General features: G+C 39.5%; 1 long non-coding RNA gene across 2 annotated transcripts in view; it reads right to left on the reverse strand.

Annotated features, from left to right (window-relative positions):
* The window catches only part of LOC122460398, a 61,378-nt gene extending 47,868 nt beyond the window's left edge, over positions 1-13,510 (reverse strand). The window contains exon 1 of one of the 2 annotated variants that reach the window (XR_006281676.1): positions 13,444-13,510. This is a non-coding gene — a long non-coding RNA (uncharacterized LOC122460398). The remainder of the gene's footprint in view (positions 1-13,443) is intronic. The other variant, XR_006281677.1, reaches the window with a different exon arrangement.
* Between the last annotated feature and the right edge of the window lie 9,474 nt (positions 13,511-22,984).

Here is a 22,984-nt window from a genome sequence, read left to right on the forward strand (position 1 = left end):
CATTTCAGCTTATGACTCAATTCCCACCAGAATGTGCAATATTCATGCAAGCTACTGACACACCAAAAAAGATTTGCTTTTTTAATTCAGATGTCTGCAAGTCACCTTTAGCCTGCATGAGAGCAGTTTACCTCTGTTCAGATTCAAAGAAACACAACCTTCTTTCCCCCCCATAAACCTCACTCTACAAGTCAAAGCTATATAATAATATCTTTCTTCTCTTTCAAGATACAATACATTTTTTTTCCAGTGGAAGAAAAGGTAAATTGGACAGTCAAAAAGAGACTATTGAAAAGGAAGGAAGGAAAACTGGACATTATGTAGAAAGATGTACTACATTATCCATAAAAAGAAAAGGAGTACTTGTGGCACCTTAGAGACTAACAAATTTATTAGAGCATAAGCTTTCGTGAGCTACAGCTCACTTCATGGGCCATGTGTCAACGAAATGAATGAAGAATCACATATTTATCCATTTGTTCTTCTCAGATAAGTACCCCAAAGCCATATATTTTGCCTTATACTGTAACATGTTAGAGCTTGAGTAGCATCCATATTGTCAAATGTTATAGCAGTTCCTAATAATTCCTAGAGCTGGTTGGAAAACCCAAGTTTCCCCAATGGAAGACCTTTGACATTTTTCTACTGAATATTTTAAGGTTTTCTATAGGGGTTTTTGTTTCAAATAGAAAGTCTTCATAGAATAACAGAAACATAGGGGGTGACTCAAGAGGTCATCTAGTCTACTCTCTCACGCTGAGGCAGGATTAAGTATACCAAGACCATCCCTGACATAATTTGGTCTTTTACATTTTTTTCCTTTTCATTTTGAAACATCTTTCCAAACTGGGGGGGAGGGAGGGAGGGAAATGGTTTCATTTCAACCTAATTTTTTTGTGATTTCCAAACCCTAAATTTTTATTTTGCCCATCTACTCCAATATTTTCCTTCCCCTTTTTTAAACTGGACTGTGTGCATTCATCAAAACCCAAAGTTTTGCTTGGATGGGAGAAAAATCAACTGATAAAACCACATTTTCCAACAGGAAAGTTTTTTGTGTAGCCAGGGTCAGGGAGGTGAGAGCCAGGGAGGGGGCACAGGGAGAACAGTTGGGCTCCCAGCAGGGAGCTGAGCAACCTGGTACTCAGGCCCTTCCCACTGTCCCTCTTCGGTCAGTAGAAGCGCTCCTGGTAAGGAGAGGCATCACTGGCAAAAGAGGGAGTGGGGACATTAGCCACCACAGTAATTACGGGAGTGGCTGTAAGTCGACCTAACATAGATCAATTTAGGACTGTAGTGTAGACATGCCCTTAGAGAAATTAACCTCGCAGTCTTCTCAAACCCCAATCCCAAAAGACACTACAAAGTGTGGAATTTCTAAATTAAGGTTTTATTTAGAGATTCCCGACATGCAAAATTAAACTCAAAGGACCTTAATTCAGTGCCATCACCCTACTGAGCATATCTAACCCACACTAAGGGTTTGTCTACAATGAGCGTTTGTTTACGGCAAGTAAGGTGTGAATCTACCCTGCACTAGCCTGCCATGAACTGCCTGTGTGGACTCTACTGATGCATATTCACAGTTGATTAGTGCACTTTGGCCTAGTCCCATTTCAAACCAAACTAGATCAAATGACACAAATTGTTAATGAGTGTCAGTAGAGTGTACAGGGACAGTTCATTTGCTGCAGATTATCGTGGGGTAAATTCATACCTCAGCTTGCCATAAACGAAATGCAGACAAAATCCAACACATTTGTTCTTGGTCCCTCTGGATGGCTGGACCACTCTCATACACACAGTTTTAGGGTTAGAGTTGGTTAGAAATTTTCCAGTGGAACATTTTTGTTGGAGAATGTTGTTGTGTCAAAATCTAAATGGTTTATGGAAGGGTGTCAATTTGTGACATTTCATTTAGAAAAGAAAATCAGAATTGAGCATTTCAGAATGGAACATGTCAATTTTTCATTTCAAAATGTTTCGATTTTTATATTAGATTTCTAAAAGTCAAAGTCAAAATTAAATGTTTTGATCAACCCCAAACAAAATTGTTTAGGGAATTTAGGTTTGCAGGAAATTTTGAAATTTCCCACAAAATGGAAATCCCAAATTTTACCCTGCACTATTATGAATCTTTAAGCTAATGAAATTGACCTTTTAGCTCAAGTACTAGATGCACATTTCTATAAATCCAGAGGTCCCAGATTCAATCCCCCATTTATAAACCCGGGTACTCCCATCAAAAACCTGATTGCTCATCCAGTCAGTAAACAAAAACATACCATGACCTATATATGTCAAATCAAAACTCATCAAAAGCTCATAATTTTAACATTGTATACCTCACAATGAGATGCTACTAGAGAAGTCATAGATCAGTGCTTTGTTTGCTGAACATGTACAAATATTTTGAATTATGATTACATTGTTACAGAAGTACTCTATTTTTGTTTATAACTAATAGATAAGGTTCCAGGAGATGGCCCAAAAATATTCAGCATAGTTTCTAGGTTTTGTCAAATCAATAAAAATGTAGAGTTGTGCACTGCAAAATGGCTTCCCCGGCAACTATTTACAAACAGTTGAGAAATCAGCTATGTGTTCATGATTTTAAAACACTAAAAAGAAGCAAAATTCAAAAAATAACATGTAAAACAATTCACTTAACTCCAGTGTTTCAGAATACATGAAGTTTCCTTAATATGTGGAATTCTACGATATTTGCAATTTGCTTAGTTTCTCTTTTCCTCCAACTCTTTCTGCTGTTTCATATTGAATGGTTGCAAACAAAAGCTTATTCACACAATTGTTGACACATGGCGTCTGGTTACACAGACATATCCCATGATAAAGTGGGAAATAAAGCCAACATCTCTTCTCTTTGATATTTGCTATGATTTTTTTTTAAAATGTTGTGGGTGAATTCAGTGCTCATAAAAGCGAGGGACTCAGAGCTGCCTAAATCCACTTGGTGTGGGTAAGCACGATGCTAGCTTCTATATGAAATGCAGCCAACGAACATCAGTTCTGACTTCCAGCAACTCCCACCACTCTGGTCCTTAGCCACTCTTGATCAGACTGCCAATTGTGTCAAACAACATACTGGAGAAGAGTGAACAGCCTATTGTTAGAATTCCAATTATGTTTATATTTGGTATCCTCAGTCATATGGCATTTGAAGCCCTGAATACAAATATCATTCAAATTCAAAAAACTGTCTTCCCTTCCCTCAGATATTCTCAACTAGTTTAGGTTCTCACCCCTTTCTATCCTTTGTTTTCTTTCCAGGGGAAGGCAGAGGGGGAATAAATAGACTTTTTGTTTCCTCATTCCAGGCTTTCCAGGGATGGACATTCCTTCCCTCCTTATTAGGAATGTTTGGGCAGCTTGCTTCCAAACTCCCCGCCTTGGCATCCTGTAGAGGACAAGAAACCTGCTAGCTTAACCACTTTTTTTTTTTAAATATCAGGAACAGTCTTCTAGTGACTAGTCTTCCTAGACATATGGTACATTTAGAGACACTGGTCCAACTAGCAATCCTGTTAAGATCAGGTGGGAAATACGGTAGTTTCCATCTGCCTGCATGCCACAAGCCATTTCTGAATTAAAAAGGAGTGAGGAGAACAGAGCCTGTTGAGACAGATGAGGAGAGGAGGAGTCAGGACTGCTTAAACAGGTTTTTGCTTGGCCCCTGCAAAGGTCAAAAAGAGATCAGCATTTCCAATGAGATCCTCTACTCCACCCTGTCCATGGAGGCCTGGGGAGGGAGTTCCAGCCCAGGAGGCTTCACTTCCATTGAGAAGAGGATCAGTAATGAAAGTATTGCTCACAAGGGATGGCTGAAGGGACCCGAGGTCAGCAAGAGGGGAGTACCTGACTTGCACCAGGTACTGGTCTGGTGCTGTCAACAGTTGAGGGTGATAAGAAAAAAACATATTTTGCTCCTGAATACTCCCTAAATTATAATGTATTCTGCTTCCTGATTATTGGAGAAAACCAGTGTACTAGCCACTTGAGAGAAAGGCACAAAAATAAGGTTCTTGGTATGAAGCATTTATATATACACTAATTTTTATGCTCTTCAGCAAATGTAATATTTGATTTGTCCCTCCAAACTCTGTAGTATTTTTGTAGTGTGAAATAATTTTACTGCTATTTCAACTTGTCCACATTTCATCCAACTGCATTTTTCTTTTGTACAACCAGGAAGAAAAACATTGAGTAGCTGAATGATTTACAGAAAATTGTGGGTAGAAAATAATCCATTTTGTGGCACAATTGATATTTTAAAATTCCCACTTCTCCTGTAAGTAATTTTTCACCCTGGTCTTTTCTGCTAGAAAAAATGTTCTTGAAAATAGAGATGAGAGAAAAGCCAGACCCATATATTCAGTTTTCCTCCACAACCTTATCTTTTAGAGGTTCAGATAACATAGAACTTATATCTGAAACACCGTGCTGTTGGTTCTGAAAAATTACAGCCACCTTTCTTTTACCTGTCTCTGCTTTCAAAGCCTTTCTGATGGATTGAGTCAAATAAATATTTTTTACATTAGTAAAGGGCAAATGGTAAATTTCCTGAAACATTTGCCAGCATAAATTGATGGGTTTTCTCTGTCCTCCTGCAGTTCACAATACTACACAATACTGTGTAAATTCAATTAGGTTGGTTAAAGGCATTTCTCTTGCTATAAACACTTTTCACTTGTGGAAACATCTGTAGCTCAAACAAGATTATATGCAATTGGTATTTATGGAAAGTCTGAGCATATCAGAAATTAAATTTCAAGTGCTCAGAGTTGCATTTTTAAAAGGTTTGACTTCCTATATAAAAGGAAATTTGCTGACTGAAAATAGTTCCCATCTGACAGCTGTTTAATGGCCTATGTGAAATAAACTGATAATCTCAGTCCATTCCTAGAGGACAGCTATCCATATCCTGAAAACCACCATCACAACCAATAGAAGGACAGATTGTATAATCTGCACAATGGTCTATTTACTGGGGTAGTGAGTGGAGTGCATCATCATCCTCCCAGGTAGAATCTTTTGGATAATGCATCACTCTCCTGTACTGGCTAGCTGGGGAGAAAAGGCCTTGCATCCTATCCACTTCTTACCAGATGGTTTCTTGAACCTCTGCCCCTTAAATGGAACCTTGCTGACAGCCACACCAAGGACTGGGAAGCCTGCAGTGTTGCTCACCTTGCAGTATGCAGGAAGCGATGATGTCTTACTATAGGACAGTCCAATTTAGCACCTCTCATGAGCGTTGAGCTTACTTGCAAGAGGCAAGGGAGAAAAACCTCAGTTGTTCTACAGTTAGTTAAATCTAATACACAAGGTAGATTTTTGCATTAATTTTCTTAAGTAGAAATACAAAGAAGAAAATAAATGCAGAAATGAAATGCTTAGAGATGAGGAAACTACATTTCAAACATCTGAATATAGAATTTATAAAAGGAAAATTACAATAACTATTTCAAAAATACCTACATTTGGATGGGAAAATAGTTATGGCCTTCAATGAAAAAAATGCCACAATTTGCACTCCCTTTGTCTATTAGTAAATAGGTACAGAACATGGCAAGGAACAGGGGATTTGTACAGGTAGGACACATTACAACTTTCTTTTGTTAATCTCTAAATCTGTCCCAAGGCACTCATCTTGTCTTAAGCCCCACACCTCCAGATTCACCCAGACATTTTTCGCAAAAAGAAAAGGAGTACTTGTGGCACCTTAGAGACTAACAAATTTATTAGAGCATAAGCTTTCGTGAGCTACATGCATCCGATGAAGTGAGCTGTAGCTCACGAAAGCTTATGCTCTAATAAATTTGTTAGTCTCTAAGGTGCCACAAGTACTCCTTTTCTTTTTGCGAATACAGACTAACACGGCTGCTACTCTGAAACCAGATATTTTTAAATCCAATATAGTATGTGCCGCATGAACAATTCCTCTTCCCCCATTCATATGAGCATATGACAGCTTCTGTTTTGGCAAACCTTCAAGTGGGATAATTCAAAGAAGGCTTAGTTAGTGATTTTAGCTTTCTGAAATGAAGTGTACTCACTCTACGACACTTCCTCCAACACTGATAACCACTTCTGCGGACTAAGACATTTGTGTAGATCATTTCTGAATAAAAAAGGGATATGAAATTTGAAAGGTATTCTGCTTCTAACAATGGAGAAAATCTTGAAAACCAATACAAGATTTTGTCTGTAAGTATGGATTCCCCCTTACATCTTGCAGTACAAAGCTCATCTAAATATATTGCAGTTTGCTACCAGAGACAACAGCAACAAGCATGACAGAATTATGAACTCTTCTGTATTGTACTTTTGATATTACCCCCCTAACAATAACCTGGCCCATGAAGTTACAGTAAAAACAGAGCAAGGAGGAAATATGAGTAGCTTTGATCTATGCATCTGTGAAAACTGATGTGTTCCAAGTTGAAGACTCTGGAACTAATTCCCCTCTTACACTTTGTGAAACCCACTTGAATTACTACATCTCATATGCAGCTGGAGTAAGAGGTTGCATTTGTGTGTGGCAGGGCATAATTACACCTACTGTTCCCAAACCAAACATTAACTTTTTATTTACCATTCAGTTTCCCAGTCTTTATCTCTGAAACGAAATAGAGGGTTGACTCAGACTGAAGAGCTGGAATCCAAATTTTTATTTCCATTTTTGCTGCTGCTAGTTTCAAATCAAAAGCAAACAGCCTCTAGCCTGAAAATTCGAAGTAGGGCATTTGCCAAGATGAAAGACAGTTTTACACCTGTCAAAAATCTGTCATTCAGCAGAACAAAAAGTGTAAAATAAACTTAGGTGAACAGTAGCCAATATCTGGCAAAAGCCCATTTTCCCAAAACTTTGCTAATAGTAAAGGTTTTTCATTCATGCTTATACTGCTAACAGACTTCCTTATGTCAGTCTGTGGGTAACACAGCTTGATTCTTGAAACTAAGGGGAAAAAGGGTGAGGCAGGGAAGATTAAAGAATTGCACCCCATGTAGACAGTTGTCTGCCTACTTGTCCTTTCATCAATGGTCCTTTTCCTCAACTCTCTGCCTTTCAAACTGGGTGCTTACAAGTACATACGGCACAGACATTTCTTTCCAGTCATTGCATGGTTATTTTGCCACAGTTTCACACAGCAGATGTTCCAAGAGTGTACTGTGTACTCTTCTTTCTTCTGACACTTTTTTCCTTTTTACACAGTTAAACAGTGGATTGTACTACCATTATCTTTTTGATCGATAGGAGGGGGAACGATCCCATACTCATAAGAGTTTTCTTCCCAGCTACTCAGCAGTAATGCTTCTTCTTCCTTGCCTACTTCTTCAGAAATAGCACTGTGGTTAGTGGTTGAAGAAGAAGGAAAAAAAAAGTGTTTCCATCTTTTGGGGATTAGAAAACCCTTTAGATTTCTATATGTCAATTCAGATATGTAAATCAGAAATGGACCTGAACAACTAAAAAGTGGACATAACAGACTTTTAAACTTAAGAGAAATAGCACTTTACTTGATATTTTCAAACTTGTGTGATGATTTTGCTAGTATGTATCCTCCCAGGAATTTCTGGCCAAACAATGAATGATCTGCCACTGTGGGTGGAATAAGCCAGCATGGAGTGCAACTATCCTAATTTTCCTGATGTCATACATGGCACTCATAGCAAGACATGATTTTTTTAGTATATTCATTGAGCTAGAGCCTCTTTCACATGCAGAATGGCATGGAGACAGGGTTAACATTATCTCAATAAATAGTGAAACATTTTGAATTTCTGGCATGATTCTCGGTAGCTGTAACCTGCCAGTTCTTCTGATAAAACATCTCCGGAGTCCATTCATTGATCTCTATTCCCATTGCTAAAACCACTGCACATGCTTTAGATCATCTCAATTAATGCAATTTATTCCTCTCCCTCTTGCCTCCTAGTCTCCAGCAAAACCAATTCAAAACAGACACAAAAAATTCACCCACCTTACCTACCTCTGACCATGTCCAACTCCTCCATATTAAACACATTCACCAATTGCTTCTTTTAAACCTCATATCCTCACTCTTTTAAGATCCAGTCCAATTTTTAATCTATTTATTTGTTCACCTTTGCCCCTTCACATAATCTCTACCATGTGCCTTATCATTGGAGCTGGTTGAAATTTTGGTGAAACTCTTCTCTGTTAAAAATGGCTTTTTGACCAAAACAAAAACTGTTGCCAAAAGTTCTCATTTTGGTCAGATTTGCCCCTAAATTATAAACTGGAAACCTGTTTTTGAAAACCAACACTGCTTACCAGAAACAAAAACAAAAAAAATCCTGCAAGTGGTTTTCAAAAACTGAAGACTTTTTACCGAAGATCTGAAATTTTTCAGGAATTTTTTTTAAAAAGGATTAATATTTTACATGAAAAATTATTAACTTTTTTCACCTGCTTTATACTTACCATCCCTGTTGTCTTGTTTTCAGACCCATTCCTTCAACCAGGCAGGCCCTCATGCCTGAAACGCCCCGCTTTCTTGACTCAATTCCATCTTCTTCAAAACATACTTCTTCCACAAAACTTCTAAAACACTTGTCCTCCACCCTGGAATCCAAAACTCATTTGGACCACCACCAACCAACCAGGACACAACCTTTATAGGCTTGTGTATAACTAAAGCTACAGTATGATTATATTGCTGATACATATTAATCTTTTCTGTTGCAGTGGCATCTAGATGCCTTACTCAAGTCAGAGCTCTATCATGGTAGGCAGTGTACAAACATAGGAAATGACAGTTCCAACCTCATTAAGCTTACCATCTAGGTGTGTGAGGAACAGGCAGGTCCTGGGGAGGGAGGACAGCATAGCAAAAATAAAGTGTTTTACCACAGGTTAGCTGTAGCAGTAATCACAGTAATCACACTTTACCATCAGCATACCCATTATCAGATGACAGTTTTAGCTATGCATTATAGCACAGGTGAGTTTTAAGGAAGGAATGGGATCCAACTGAGTGGGAATTTTACCATGTACAAAGGGCGGCATGGGAAAAGATGCAAGAGTGCTAGTAGGGAAAGCAGGCGACTTTGAAAAGTAGTCAAGCAGGTCAGAAGTTTTCTGACAGACATATTGAAATCCCAGTTGAAATCAGGCAGGTTTCAATTGGAACTCTGCTACCTGGTTTCCTGCCAGCTTCCCTGCCTGTTCCTCATCAGCCAGCCTGGCAGGCTGACTGGAAACCCCAAGCCTGGAAGCTCCTTGGCAGGCCAGGCTCTCAAGGTCCCTGGTTTCAACTCGTTATTGACTTATTAGGAAACAAACATTGTTATATATTTTGCTAAAGTGGTGAAGACAGATTCTTCGCATACTTGGCCTTTAACAGAATGTAAAGTAGGGGAGGGAGAGAGTGAACATATGCAATGTTACTTCACTTGCATGTCACCTTTGAAAATCTGAGTTCTCCAAATCCCAGCTAGGTCATATGTGAAAATCAGTTTGATTATCTGTTCCTAGTCACCATTTGTATTATTTCAACGGGGATTGGTTTAACAATAAGAAAAAGTGTTCACCACCACCTGCTATCCGACTCCTAACCCGGCTATATCACTATGTTCTGCCCCTGTATTTTGTGAGAGATTCTGAGAGTCCACAGGAATTGTAGCACTGCACAGTGTCCCTTAAATATGGAGTGCAGCCATTTCACTCACAAAACCATCCCACAATAAAGCAAAATGTATTACCTAGGTTAATTCACACTAGAACCTAGGTTTCTAGACAGAAGAGGCTAGTGCAGTAAGCACTAGTGAGGCCTATCACCTCCCTTCAATGACTATATGGAATTTTGTGTTTGGAGATTAAAACAAAGAATGGACTGTACAGGATAAGAATTTACAGCTTTTTGCTTAAATGATCATTTAAGATTATTCTGCTAAGGGTATTCATAGCATTTTACCAACATTAGTAAATTAAGATCTGCAACCACCATGTACAGTATTAAGATATATATAGAATTACTGCATCCACCAAAGAGGTGGAGACACCTCTGAGGTGAAATACAGCTATAGAACAATGCACCAAAATAGTACAAATCAGAGGGGAAATTTAGGTAGCAGAATGTGACTATGAGTAGGAAGTTAAGCTTGATGTTATATAAAGTGCCATGATATCTTAATGATCATAAGCGTACAACTTTGAGCCTGCCCTTTCAAGTAATAAAACACTCACATATACCTTGGACACTCCCTGATTCATATATTACCACCAAAAACCAATATATGTTCTTTACCTGTCACCATCATCCTCCCTTCCCCTTCCCAGAGCAATCACTATTGATCAAGTTACAGCTTAACTCTACGGCAAAGAGGACATCTCACTTTTATATTAAATACCGTGCATATTTTAATACTCTGTAAACACTAAGTAGTTGTCAGGAGTTCAGATATACTGCTTAAGCAAGAGACTACCTTCAGTAGTATAATAGCTTATCTGCTGGTTCACCAGCACCACTTTCAGCAGCACCCAGCGGTTCATTGCAAGGAGTCTTCTATTCAAGTACTAGCCCAGCCTGACCTAACTCAGTAAGTGAAATCTTTGAATAAGAGTTTGTAGGATTGAAGTCTATGTACTGTATATCAGAAGTCAGTACCTGAAAAGTTGTTTTATTGAATTATGTTAATAAATATTTGAGAAGAGTTGAGCAAATCTTTTCAAATTTGAGATACAAATATGCCAGACAAGATATTACTATATTTCTTCCATAGAATCTGAGCCTTTGTGTTAAGCTCTTTGACAGAATTTTCTTGTTACATTCATGGATACAATGGAGAAGGTAGAAACTCAGAGGGCCAGGGGGATCCTTGCTCTTCTGAAGACCTATCGAAAATTGAGGTATCCTTTTAAATAATCAGAGAAACCTGGTGACTTCAGTATATCATCGTGATAAGGAAAATATTTCACTGCTCAAATTGTCTGGCCTAGATTACTTTAAAGGGGACAAATAATTTCACAGCAGAATCAATTGCTGAAGTAGACATAGCAATATAAAGCCACTTCTGTGCCTCTTTGTTTAACCTTTCCAAGTGCTTCAGAAATATCTCCCATTCCTCCAGGCTGAGACAGTACTGCATAAAGATTTTGGAAAGACTTGCCAAATTTCCCAGCAATTCTAGACAAATAGAATTAATATAGCTTTTAGTTGTTCTGTTTTAACTCCACAGCCAGAATTTTATCAGCTTCACTGCCCCATTCATAGAAGGTGAGTCTATTAAGTCATAGTAAAAGCTAATCATCATTCACTAAGCAAATGCCATTCCTTACAATGGGCAGAAGTTTAGATTCAGTTCTATTGAAGTGTTTTGATTTAGAAAAGATCCTTTACGGTTGCTTTCTGATATCACAACTTTTTAATATATTGAAGCTGTTTCTATTAGGTAACTTCTAATGTGCAACAATGAGTCCCACAAACTCTTGAGAGATTCCCTGGTTATCTTCATAGAGAAACAAGTGCAATGCACCAGCACGAACTGGCAACCTCCACTCCTAAGCATCTTTTAATGCGACACCCAGTTTTTCCAATACAAACTTTGTTTCAACAAAAGATAATGTTCAGTTCAGTCAGACAACAGATTTTTTTCACTGATCTTTGAGACAGATTTATGGTCCTTTCTAAGAATGACTATATTGAAATGTATTAATTAAAGCTAAGAAATACATAGCTGAATTGAATAGCATTCCTTATAGGTTTTGGAGTTCCAATATACAGCAAATGAAGCTGCCATAGACCAAAAATTCTTGTGAAAGACATTAAGCAATAGGCTGTCTGCAGGCCAGGAGCTTTTGAGCTTGTAGCTCTACATGCTTGTTTGACTAATTATGTTTGAATTTTCTCAAATATAATCCTTGAAAACTAAAACTCTTGATTGAACCTAGTACTTTAGGAATCTACAAAAAGACTCATGAGAATTGTTTCGCTGATTCATGAGAATTCTAACAAAAGTCACAATACTCAACAAAAGCTTGAAGACAAATACAAGGGTAACAATTTCAGTTTAAAACCTGAGATCTCACTACAAAACTGAAATCTTGAGAAATAAGAAAACATGACCATCAAAATGACAAAACTAAATATGAAAGTGCATTCCAGCAAAGCTGGAGTCAGAACTATGTTCTTCTTCAAAAAGCTAAGACAACCAAACAAAGAAGGGATCTTAAAACATTTTAAAAATAAACCTAAAACTTAAATTATCTCTATCTGGCTAATCTGAAAATGAAAACTACAAACTTAAAACCCACTTGTTGTTCTACACAGAGACTTCACAGTTGCCAACTTTCACGTGGTAAATAAGTACTCTGACTTTCACAATAAGCCAAAAATCAAGCTAATCCCATTTCAAAACAAGGCCAAAACAATCCAATCCTTAAGAACCGCAACACTCTATGTGAATAGATCCCCCCCTCAGTGTGCAGTCTGGGACTGTGATGGGCCCCACTGTGCACCTCTGACTCTCTCCCCCGTTGTCCCTGCTAGCTGATCAAAAAAAAGAAGCAACAAGCTACAAGCCAAAACTAGCCAACAAGCAACTCACAAGCCAATTAAGCCAAAAACAAGCCCAATTTCTGCATTTTTTTCCCACAGGTTTGGTATGTCTAAGAGACTTCTCTAAAACCAACTGCATTTTTTTCAAAAGGCAAAGAGATGGATAGAAAAGGAAAAAACTTTAGAGGGTCATATTTACACTGAACTACATACACCTTCTAATGCTACTGTGAGAATCCAAGGAAACAAAAAGAATTTATAGAAACTTTATAGCTTGAAAACAACCTGCAAATGAGAAAAAGCCCAATCCAAAAAATGAAGAAAAAGGAAGATAAATTGAATAATAGTGAAATAATTAACTCCGAAAAACCAGCTACTAATCCACAAAAAGCAATAATTTTAACAAAAAAAAATCAAATCAGATTTTTTTTAAAATTAACCATCAACAAAACCACACAAAAAAATCTAGAAGAAGAAAGATATCTAGTAGCCATATTTAAAAAAAAATTCTAAAGAGTATGGAACAGATCCTCAGAACGGCTAAATTGTCAATTGAAGTAAATGGATCTATGAAAATTTTCTCTAGCTGAGATCTGCCCCTAACATTATAAACATGTGGGGAAACCATTTCTAACAGAAGGCCTTTGATATTACATACTCTGATAGTATGTAATTCTGAGATTTGTGCTTAGCTCTTCAAGGCTTGTTTGGCTTCACAGAGTTCAAATAAATTGTTTGAAATTGAGTTTGTTTTTAGGTGAGTTGCTACGTCACCTTTAATTGGAATTGAAAGTAGACCATGAAGATTTTTAGCGCTGTAGCATGATTGAATTGTTTTATCACTAACAGTGGCTACATTATAAACAGCTCTTAAGAATTCTTCCAGAATTACACTCACCTACAGAAAGCCTATCCTCAGGAGAACTACCCAGAGCTTGTTGTAATAACAGCATACTTAGGACTATATTATTCTAAGAGCAGGGCAGCTACCTGCTCTGTTCTTATATTGGGATTGTTAAAAGAGGGGAGCTACAGCAAAAGCTCCACCTGTGTTAGACTAATAACTCCACCTGTGTTCATCACTAATAGAGGTAAGGTTATAAAAAGGAGTGTGGAAAAGGTATTAGAGTTAGCTAGTATACTCATTTTTTAATGATAGTGAAGATAACATAGAAAGAACTAGCGAAAATATTACTAGCTATTGTATAGTTTGTTCCAAGAGACCAGCACTATCATACTAATTATAAAAGTTATCTATGAGTTGTTTTGTTTTTTCTATTGCCTATGTGTTTGTTTTCATTTCTGTACCATTGTTCGTTTGCAGCATTAAATGTCCCTTCACTTAAGAAAATGACAGAACTATCCCATTTCTGTTTGTACTACAAATACAAGAAGAAAAAAATGGAGACAAAAGTCTAAACATCTTTCAGGCTAAATTATAACTGAGAGCAAAAATCTGTCTCCTTGCAAGCATCCAACAGGCTCTCCATTCAGTCACTGTCTAGTAATGGGGCATCGCATGCAAATGCATAGCATATGGAATTCCTTACAGATTTTGTGAGCTAATTCCTAGATGAAAATCACTTATTACCAAGAAAAAAAGGTAATGAAGAGTCAGGATTAAATATCCAAACATAGAAAAACCAAAATAGGCTGGGGGTCAACAATCCCAAAACACACATCTTTTTATGCAAGTACAAAGGAGCTGAAGTAGATTGAAAAACTAATTAATAGAGTGAAAGGGTAAATGACTTTAACTGCTACTTGATTTCTCTCTAAAAAGTGAGTACTATTGACCTGTTGCTGAGAGAGGCTATCCATGACCAATGACACAGAATATTAACACTCTGATGGTGTTAATAGCTTCCTCCTCCCTTAGGCTACATGTCATGGTACCACTCAGTTTTAGACCTGGCTGGAAATTTTCCAGTGAAACACTTTCCCATCAAAGAATGCCAATTCATCTAAATCAAAACATTCCAGGGAGATGGTTGATTTTGACAAAGCTCTGATCAAAACCTGTCTCATTTTCTGCCAGATCTCCCTCCTAGCTCTATGCCAGCCAAAGCCTCTAGGCTCCCTGATTTAACAGACCACCTGGTAGGCTGATAAGGAGCCCTGCATGCCCTGACTCCTAAGCACAAAGGCTCCTTGATTCCTTCTCAGCTTGCCGGGGGGATGATGTGGAGCCAGGAAGCCCTAGAGGGCTGTTTCCCAAGTTCCCAGGCTTGGGGCTCCTGCAGCACAGACTTCTATGGCTTCCAAGGTCCACAGCTCCAGGACAGCCTGTCAGGTGGACTGCCCCAGAGCTGGTGATCACCAGGCTTCCAGGGTCCATGACTCTGAGGCAGCCAGGCAGGTGGACTGCTCCCAAGTCAGGGATCCCGGAGTTCATAGGGTCTGTGGCTGTGAGGCAGCTAGCTACACAGACGGCCATTGAATTGGAAAACCCAGGACCTCCACTATCCATGGCTCTGGGAAGTCAGCCAGGTGGAGAGTCCTTAAGCTGTGGACTCCAAGCCTTTTGTAGAGAATTTTTAAATGTTTGGTTTCTGTTCCACATCAGAACAACCTCAAATTTCAAAAGGCGCCACAAAATGAAAATTACCTTTCTCTACACAGTTACTGCATAGTTTCTGGCAATCAAGTGCACATGGAAAGGACAGGACAGGAATATTCTCTGAACTACAATACTAATGGGAGCAGTCCTCTCAAACATGATCCTTGTAGCTCAGCAGTTCTCAGACTGCTTTCCACACAGCAGTTGGTGGTGATCCACTTATATGTTGCTGGCTCCACCTCCTTGGTTCTAAAAGGTGAGGCCAAGTAGAGATGAGAGGCATCTTGAATGTTCCTTACCTCACTGGATCCTCTGCAAGTCCCACAGTTCTAAGCAGATCCATGAGCTATGGGGTAGAAGCCTCAGGTTACTTCATAGGTGGAGGGCAAAAGACATCCTACCACCTCACAACAGAAAAATGATCAGAAAACGCCAGGAACTAAAATAATGGAGTTTTATCTTTTCTGTGCAACTTATTTTTGCATAGGAGAGAATGGGGCTGTGAGAAAGGACATTAGGGGATGGGCTGAAGAGAATTAGAAGATACATTAGTGTAGTTGGTGGTGCCACTGATGTATAACATGTAAACCTGAGTTTCCCTCAAGGGACACGGTCTTCCTGTCCCATCTTCCCTCTATCAGACTCCCCTTTCCATGCCTATTCCTCACAAAGATATGGTATGGGACATTAGGCTCTAGCTTCAGTGTACATAAAGCACACTCCCACCAATCAGATTGTACAGACTAGATTTAGAAATATAAAGCTCAACTGAGGGAGGGAGTGACAAGATTGCCAAAGGCAGAGGAGAGGTTAAACAGCACAGCATCCTCTCTTCTGAGGGAACCCTTTGTCAATAATATTCAGCACATTTAAGTACACAACCCAGGTGAGACGAAACAATCACAGAAAGATCCAGAGGAGACTCTGGCTTCACCTTTTGTCTCATGTGATCATCTTTTGGCCCGGAGAAGAGGTTTGCCCAGTTGATTCTTTTGCATCATTAAGTGCCAACATGGTAGGATCCTGTTCAATCATCTCTTCACCAAGCCTGTGGAGTGAGTACATTTGTTACTATGAATAACATAGAAATTCAACAGAATTTGAAACCAGATGAAAAGGCCGCCTCTTGCTATTTTACTGAATAACTACATCAATTTCAAACATGTAGAATCTTGTGGTGCAGCTATATGCAGTGAAAACAGGTGATGTTCAATACTTTCCTTCATCCAGTTTTACCAGGACTGGATGTCCTGGTTTAAGTTTGGGTTGGCATACTGATAGCCATGAAAGAAAGCATGAGGTCTCTGCTTTGGCCTCCTTCACATTCTCATCCTTTAAACAGGTTGCTTAAAACAAAGATTTACTTGTAAGGCTCATAAGCAACTGAACTGAAGTTACTCCAATGATTGACATGGGAGTCAATTGCTCAACAGAGCTAGTGCAGGGCATTTTTGTTGCTGTATTTTCTTAGCAATCCATGACAGTTTCTGCACAAATCCATCAGAGTGCGAGTTACAGGGGCTGTAAAGTAACATGCTTTATCCCCAAAGCTTGAGTTCAGAGCTAGCATTCTTCTGGGATGCCAAAATAAGACAAGATGCCTTTTAACTTTTGTATGGCCTGTGACTAGTGGGTCTAGTGAGATGTAGAATTTCTACATATCTAGAAGGTTAGTGAATGTATATTCCCTTCTTCAAACAGATCTAGTGCTATTCTTTTCCAAAGCCTATCAAGTAATGCTGGATTCTTTACATTGTATTCTGCTGGCCATCTGTAGGACTACATCTTGTGTTTTAGGTCCTGACCTATTCTGGATCACAACAATAACATGCAAGCTCGTTCCTAACATTGTGTGATGTCCGGTGGCCCTTATATAGTTCCAATTGGTCATCCTGCAAGAACTGTTGCACTAAAAAACAGTTCTAAGCAATCAAATCATCATTTTTGGATGTAATAGTTCATAAAGTTCACAGCCTAGATGTATATAGTAGTTCATATAGTTCACAGCCTAGATGTGGGACCTCTGATAAGTAACTGGACAAATCATGTCTTAATGTCTTTGATACAATTTTCAGTTGTGTATCAGCACCAGTTGGTTTTGTTGTAGTATACAGTTTTCTCTACTTAATGTTAGTCCAGGAACCTCAATTGCCTTCATAACATGCATTATGTTGAAAGAACAAATTGTTCTTTTCTTTCTGCGTCACTGAACCTCTTCAAGTCAATTTAGACATGGATGTACCAGTTGAATATTTTCTTTTCTACACGCACTATGCTTCTTGCAGGGTAAATTCCTTTTTCATTAGCTCATTTTGCCATGTCAGTTTCATCACTGGTTTCATAGTTAGCTCAAACATTATTGTTATTAATATTGTGTTAGTATGTAGGGGCCTTAATCTTGGATCAGAGACCATTGTGCTAGGTACTGTACAAACACATTACCCTTCATTTTTCTGAAGGTTCCTTGTTTTAAATCCCAGCTACTAGACACTTTCTTATGTGTTCTTCCTTACTGATACCAATCGATCAGATCTGGCCATTAGGATGTGGTTAGATGAACACCCCATGCGCGGCAAGTGAGGGTGTCAATCTACAGCACATGAGCCTGATGCACAACTAAATATCCACACGGACCCTGCTGCAGCTCATTAAAATTTCCCTAATGCTCTTTCACCCACTGATGTTTCAAAGCAGAGTAGATCAAAGCACACTAGAGAACATTTATTGTGCAGCATCAGGGTCCACATGGACAGTTAGTGTGCAGCAGCCTGGTGTAATGTAGAGTTACACCTCAGTTTGCCATGTAGTGGGTGTTCATCTAGACAAGTCCCAAGAAAGGTCTCCAAACTTTCTACATAACTGTACATCTTTGTACATAAAAGCATGCCCTTCGTGCACTGCATTGCTTTTTGGAAGAAAATACTCAGACTTTTAAAGAACAAGGTTTACTGAGGAAAGAGATAAAGTTAAGGCAAATAATTTATAAATATTTTCAGTAACATTCCCCATGCATAAGTTAATGGCAGATCTGTGTATCGCCTCTCTTTGTTTTAAGCTATATTGCAGTTTTGGAATCTGATGAAGGGCTCCTTACATTCAGGCTATTTCATGAGTTTAATCAAACTGGAAGTCTTGTGGTGCGTTTAACTTTGGCACTTTCTTATTTATTCTGGTCAAAGTGAGTCAACTTCTGACACTACATCACGTGACAATGGTTAAAAAAAAATTACAGGAAGAGTTGCTTTCTGCAAACACTGAACAAGGAATTTTAATAGAATCAGGAAACCAGTATTAGCCCTAATGTTTTTCTACTTCTGTTTTGCTCTCGAGCCTCCATCTAAAACATCCTCCAGTTGAATCCTCTTTCCTGAATTCCTGCTACAGATTTAAAGAAACACTACTCATACTCAGACTGAAGCTTTTTTTTAAAGTTTTGAGTTATATTTTTACTTGTCTTAAATATTAATGTTGTATATATTATTTCATGCTTTAAAGAAATTGATTGCACCAATAATCTACTCTTAATTGATCTTTAAATTTGAATGAAACTAGATGACACTTGGCAATTGTTTTGGCATAACACCATTAAGAAGATATTGCTTAAATTAGGCCAATAGGTCAGGGAGTGCTATAATGACACTTTTTAGAATCAGCAGGTTTACACATTAGCATGCTGCTTCGTTGTATTGGAGGTAGAGAGAAGTAGTATCCTTTCAGAGATGGGGGAGGGAAAAGGGTTTACTATAGGAAAAAGGTATGAAGGAGGGGAGAACAGTTCCTTTGTGGGGAATGAGTAGGGAAGAGGAAGAGTGACAGAAAGAAATAGGATGGCAGGGTTGAAGAAGCATCAGTTTTGAGGGCAGGGAACCTATGTTTAAAGAAAATTGCATTTGTTTTGACCCAACCAAAATTTCCCTGGGCCAAATATCACAAATTTTCTTAGTCATGCTCCAGCTATCTCTATTGTATCAAAGAAGCGTTGTCTACCCTTACTTTGTGTTGCCGTGTTACTCACTGAATTCTGACTCAGTTATTTAATGATATGAAATGCAAACTTTTTTATCAACTCATTTTGCAAAATATTCTGGCTAATTAGTGTGTGTGTGTGTGTGTGTATTTTAAACCACAAGATTTTGCAGCTAATGTTACAAGAAGATAAGGGCAAGTATCATTAAAACTGAGGAGAACAAAGCTATGGTAATGAGGAGAGTTCAATTCATTCATCAAGGCTCTGTCAGTGATGAAAGGAGTAAACTGAACCTACCTTTCTTTTATAGATAACAAAGCAATTACAACTTGTAAAGTAATACAGAGAAAATAATAATTTAGTGGAAAACTGAGAAAACAACAGACTGTGGAAAATGCAAAGGAAAACAACTTGTATAAAAAAGATAATTCACTATATCAAAACTTAATGAACAGATAACATGTAAAAATGTCAGGATGCATAGCAAGAGAAAATGTAACTTAAAATAAACTTAATTGCAAAGTAACAGAGGATAAAATAGGCAATACTGGAGTGTGCAAAGGGATGGGGTAGTGTCAGACTTTTCTACATCAGGTGAGAGCAGCCAGAAAGGATTTACAATAACACACTGTAGTATTTTGTGTACAGGCATTCCAGTCATGCGGGAGAAGGGGCATAGCTATAGCTCATTGCACTCCAGCTATTCTCTGGGGCTGTTGTAGCCCCGGGAGAGGCAAAGTTGCATTTGAGGATCCTCTAATTTGTGCCTGTGACCAGCCAAGTATACCAGGCATTGTGAAGATGGATTTGATGCCTCCAAAGCTTTTTTGCACCAAGTTCAGGAAAGGAGAATTCCATAGTGTGGGATTCTCCTTGCTTTACAGCACTGTTCAGTCACTGAAGTGCCCCTCTGTATTTTATACTGAAGATTAACTGTTGGAGCATCCCTTAAACCAAGGCAGTGGCTAGATGAAATTGGATGAAATTGATAACAAAAAATTCAGGACTATTTATTTGCGGTTTTCTATGATTTTGAATCACCCCTTAGGCACATGCAAATATGGAAGAATTCACCTTGCCTCGAAATTTATACTTGAGAATAGTGAACAATCTGGATCAGGAAGCAGTGGTGGCTTCTGAAAGCCACACAGTGCTGGGCAGTAAGCAGAGGACTGGAAGCCAGGAATTTCTGAGCTCTACTTCCATGTTCTGGCAGTATAAAGTGGCCTTAGGGCTTGATTTTTCACTTACACTATGTAAGTAGTAATAAAGCAGATAAATATGGTTCCCATTTTACCCATGGGCAATTTGAGGCTCAGCATGGATGGTGGGTTGCATCGGCTGAGGGGAGGCTTTGCCTCCCCAAAAAGCCAGAGGTGACTCCACTACAGGTCATGACTGCTCCCTGTGTGAGGCTCCAGTCCTCCAGATCCAACCAGCCCCAGTGGAGCACTGGCTCCAACCAGCCCCCCAGCAATTCGCTGGGGCTGGGGCTGCATACCACTTGCCTTCCCTCACTCCAGAGCTGGGGAGGCTGAGGCCACCGACCGCCTACTGCTCCTGGGAGGCTGAGGCCATGCACCATGTGCCTTCCCACTGCTCCGAAGCTGGAGAGGCTGGGACTGTGCCCCGCCCATGATCCCGGGCTGGGGAGACTGGGGCCGTGTGCTGCCCATCTTCCCAGTGCTCCTTTGGGGCTGGGGGGCTATCAGCAGGACTTGACCGGTGGCCGCAGTGGGGGCTCTGGGGGCTAGCCTCCTTCAGCCGGCAGTTCATGCGCCACCCATGAGGCTCAGATGTTGAGTAACTTGCCCATGGTCACACAAGTTGAGTGATGGAGATCCAGGTCTTCTCTAGTGTTAGGCCATGCCTAATCTCCTAAACCAGGGTTCCCCTTCTTCCATTTGGGGAAATTTCTTAACACTTGGATCAATTTCCATTGAAGTTAGTAGGAGTCTCTTCATTTACTTCTAAGGAAATCAGAGTTTCCCTTTAGCTTCTATGTGACACTTTCCCAATCTATAAAATGGGACAACGGTATTACCCATACAGGTAGGCAAATGACATCTGAGAGTAGACATGAGTTAAAATTCCTGTAGCCAGAGACAGGAAAATATCAGACCCCCTGTCACAGGGTTCACTCACTGCAAGCAGCACCTCCTGCTGGCCCAACTAGGAATTAGCTCTGCCAGCTTGCACTCTTCCTCCACTGTTGTCTTCATCTGTCTTGTCTCACTCTGCTGCTCTGCTAACTCCCCAGTCTGCAACTTCCATTCTGTGGCTTGGCCTTCCAGCCATGTCACTAAAGTTCTCCCCTTCCAGGGAATTCACAGTCTTTCCAGATCTGTTGTCTGGCTGCCACACTTCCAACACCCTTGCCACTCCCCAGTGACTGATAGGGGAACCCCGACCTGCCATCTACACTGAGTTCCAGCCCAGACACCCTAGAACAAGCAGCCACAGTCCCACCTCTTGCTAGTGTTTCCCTGGGCTTCTGCCTACATATTGGACTCCCCCATCCAGGTTTACCAGCCTCCAACTCTCTCCACTCAGGGAACAACCACACACTACTTCCCTATAGACTTTTTCAGTAGCAGCCCTCTTCTCTGGTGGGGGCTACATAGCTTTAGAACAGGGGTGGGAAAACTACGGCCTGCAGGCCAGATCTGGCTCCTCGGGGTTTTGGATCTGGCCCACAGGATTGCCCCCTTGGTGCCGCAGGCTCCGTGCCGCTCTCAGAAGTGGCCAGCACCATGTCCCTGGTTCTTGTGGTATAAGGAGTAAACAACACTTCATTATTTACTTTCTCCACACCCATCATGATTTTATAGATCTTTATCATATTCCCCCTTTAGTCATCTCTTTTCCATGCTGAAAAGCTCTAGTCCTATTAATCTCTCTTCATCATGGAAGCTGTTCTATGCCCCTAATAATTTTTCTTGCCCTTTTCTGAACCTTTTCCAATTCTAATATATCTTTTTTAAGATGGGGTGACCACATCTGCATGCAGTATTCAAGATGTGGGTGTACCATGGATTTAACTAGAGGCAATATGATATTTTCTGTCTTATTATCTATCCCTTTCTTAATGATTCCCAACATTCTGTTAGCTTTTTTGACTGTCGCTGCACATTGAGTTGATGTTTTCGGAGAACTATCCACAATGACTCCAAGATCTCTTTCTTGAGTGATAACAGCTGATTTGGACCCCATTGTTTTATATTCTACAAATACATTAGAAGCAAGAGGAAGACCAAGGACAGGGTCTTTACTCAATGAGGGAGGGAAAACAATAACAGAAAATGTGGAAATGGCAATGGTGCTTAATGACTTCTTTGTTTTGGTTTTCACCAAGAAGGTTGATGGTGATTGGACATCTAACATAGCGAATACCAGTGAAAATGAGATAGGATCAGAAGAGGCTAAAATAGGGAAAGAACAAGTTAAAAATTACTTAGACAAATTAGATGTCTTCAAGTCACCAGAGCCTGATGAAATGCATCCTAAAATACTCAAGGAGCTGACTGAGGAGATATCTGAGCCACTAGTGATTATCTTTGAAAAGTCATGGAAGATAGGAGAGATTCCAGAAGACTGGAAAAGGGCAAATATAGTGCCAATCTATAAAAAGAGAAATAAGGACAACCCTGGGAACTACAGGCCAGTTAGCTTAACTTCTGTACCCGGAAAGATAATGGAGCAAATAATTAAGCAATCAATTTGCAAACATCTAGAAGATAATAAGGTGATAAGTAAGTCAGCATAGATTTGTCAAGAACAAATCATGTCAAACCAACCTGATAGCTTTCTTTGACACGGTAACAAGCCTTGTGGACAGAGGGGAAGCAGCAGACTTGGTCTATCTTATCTTTAGTAAAGCTTTTGATACTGTCTCGCATGATCTTCCCATAA

Source organism: Dermochelys coriacea, chromosome 5, assembly GCF_009764565.3.
Source record: "Dermochelys coriacea isolate rDerCor1 chromosome 5, rDerCor1.pri.v4, whole genome shotgun sequence".
Classification (NCBI taxonomy): Eukaryota; Metazoa; Chordata; order Testudines; family Dermochelyidae; genus Dermochelys; species Dermochelys coriacea.